The following is a 3,092-nucleotide window of genomic DNA, read 5'->3' as shown; positions in this document are numbered from 1 at the left end:
AACTGGCCTGGGATAGAAAATTATGCAGATCTTGCCCAGTTCCTGTCCTACCCCAAAGACTGTTTAATTCCTTATTGTGAGCAAAGTAACTTTCCAGTAGAGCCTTATTTTTGTTTTTAACGAATGCCTATTATTATTAGCCAAATTCTAAATTATTGACGCACATTTTACATTAAGGAAACTATTCTTTTCATTGGAAAGAATTTCATACAAATGTCAAGAAATCTTACTTCAGACTTCCTGGCCAATATGGATGACTAGAAGCAGCTAGTGTATGCAGCTCTCATGGAGAGAAGGAAGAAGGCTCTCATGGAGACTAAACACTAGCTCTTCAACTGGAGCATCCAGGTGGATACATTGGGATTCACCAAGGAAACAGCTTGACCCACAGAGAATAGAGACCAGCAAGATGGGACAACTGCCCATCTGTGAGTGACATGGAGCCAGGTTTCCCCCACCATGGAAAAACAGTGAATGAGAGTCCCCAAGGACCTACACTTCTGCAACCCTGGGCTCAGGAGATGCCCCATGACCCCTCACAACAGAGGCCTCCAGACCTACATGGAGAGCTATGTGGGCAGAGACATTGCTTAATCACAGGCAGAGTCCTTGGAGCCTTGGATCCCCAAGAGCTCCAGCACCAACAGCTGCAGCTCCAGCAACAGGGGAGGCTAGGCTCCCTTGCATGCCCCCCAAAAAGGGGCCAAATCCACGGAGCTGAGCTGTAATGGACTATGGGCCTTACCTACCCTGCATCTCACAGGATAAGGCCCACTTGCCTGAAACCCTAGCCAGGTCACCCTAGCTCTGCCTGAGTAGAGGCCAGAACCACCTCTACACTTCCTTGGGACAGCAGAGAGAAAGCAGGCAGGCTACAATTTTGGCTGCTCCACAGCCCTTGCTCCTGTTGCCCTCACGCTCAGGAAGGTTTGTGGTAATTAGGAACTAACGTGGACTCCAAGCATAGTGTAGCTGCCTTACAGAAAAGTGGCCAGACTCTTCCGCTTGAGTCCCCACCTCTGCTACTCTTCATGGTCAGTGCCTCTCAACCTGGTCTCCCAGCACAACCACCTGCCCCCAGCCTAAACACTTCAGTCAGTGGTCCCTCTGCATTTCTCTGAAGAGGAAATTGTAGAGAAATCCCGCCACTCCTCTGCCATTGCAGCTGCAGTGGTACTGCCCTTGCTGTCCTTGGGCTGGGGAAGGAACAAAGGACCTGGCATCTTCAGTACACCACAGCCATAGTATGACAGAGGAGCCCAGTCTTTCCTCCCTATGAGCCACCCCCAACTCTTCACCAAGCAGGGGTCCTGGCTTAGAACTGCAGAAGAGCTTTCCCATCCCTGGGTGAGCGTACCTACTGGTAGTGGCTCCGTGATTCCCTGGGGAGGGGCTCCCAGAGGTAACCAACGAACCCTGCGCCTCTGTCATGGCCACTGTTCTGCTTCTGCCCTCAAACTGGGGAAGAAACAAAGAGCCTGAGGGCTTTACTCATGCTTCTAGCACTACACAATCACCATATAAAGAGGAGCCCAGCCTCTCTTCCTTGTGAACCCTTGACCCCCAACTCTTCACCAAGTGGGGCCCCCAGCTTGGGACAGCAGCAGAGTGGCTCCGCCCCAGCTGAACATCCCAGTCCAGCTGCTCTGTGTTTCTCTGAGGTGGAGCTCCCAGAGCAACTGAAAGCCCCTCTGCCACTGCTGCTGTAGTGATACTGCCCTTGCTCCTCTTGGACTGGGGAAGAAGCAAAGACCCTGAGTGCTTTAACCACATATCCAGCAAACCACAGCCACCCTAAGGAAAAGAGGCCAGTCTGTCTCCCAGAAAAATCCCCTGCCCTCTTTGCTTATAAAGACGGGGCCCCTGGCTCGGGCTTACAATGTACACCAATTGGTAGCAGCTCTGCATTTCTCTGGGATGAAGCCCCAAGAGACAAGTGAAAGGCCTTCTGCCACAGCCATTGCCAAGGTCTTTCATTAAAACTGGGAGAGAACATAAAGCCTGAGCTCAGCTTAGGGATGCAGAGTGCAGCTGAGGAGTGTCAAGTAGGGATCTGCAACCAGCACTTGAGTGGGAGAGGAGCCCACACTTTCAGAGCATTGTGAGGGAGCATGGTTGCAATTGTGAGGAAATAGGAACCATGTGACTGAGCCAAGAGCCTTTAACTACTGGCCATTACACTCGGGCACCATCTACTGGATTACATCCCAAATTTCAACAACAAAATTATTTTGCTGATATACCCCCCTGTGAAACCAAGAGCAAGAATTGAGTTCAAAATAAAGACCTACATAAAACCTTGATCTTCTGAAAACATCCAGAAAAGAATTAAACTGATTGTTTTCAAATTATACCACAGTTAAACATCAACCTACAGAGATGAGAAAGAACATCAACCTACAAAGATGAGAAAGAGCCAGCACAAGTACTCTGGCAACTCAAAAATCAGGGTGTCTTTTTTTCCTCCAAATGATCACGTTAGTTCCCCAGCAAGGGTTCTTAACTCGGATGAAATGTCTGAAATGACAGAAATTGATTTCAGACTGTGGAGAGATCTGAATGGAGAAAGATCATTGAGATTCAGGAGAAAGTCAAAACCCAACCCAAGGAATCTAAGGATTATAGTAAAATGATTTAGGAGCTGAAAGATAAAATGACCATTATAAGAAAAAAAACAAACTGATTTGATAGAGCTGAAAAATACACTACAAAAGTTCCATAATGCAATCACAACTATTAATAACAGAATAGGCCAAACTGAGGAAAGAATCTCAGAGCTGAAGACTGATTCTCCAAACTAAGTTAGACAAAAAGAAAAAAAATGAACAAAAACCTCTGATAAATATTGCATTATGTAAAGAGACCAAATCTATGACTCATTAGTGTCCCTGAAAGAGAAGGGGGATAGAGCAGACAACTTGGAAAATGTATGTTAGTATATTTTTCATGAAAATTTCCCCAACCATGGTTAGAGAGGCCAACATTCAAATTCAGGAAATGCAGAGAACACATTTGAGGTAATATACAAGAAGACCATCTACAAGACATAATCATCAGATTCTCCAAGGTGAAGATGAAAGAAAAAATAATGT

The sequence above is a fragment of the Theropithecus gelada genome, chromosome 3, assembly GCF_003255815.1.
Source record: "Theropithecus gelada isolate Dixy chromosome 3, Tgel_1.0, whole genome shotgun sequence".
NCBI classification, from domain to species: Eukaryota; Metazoa; Chordata; class Mammalia; order Primates; family Cercopithecidae; genus Theropithecus; species Theropithecus gelada.
Note: the sequence above shows the minus strand (reverse complement) of the source record.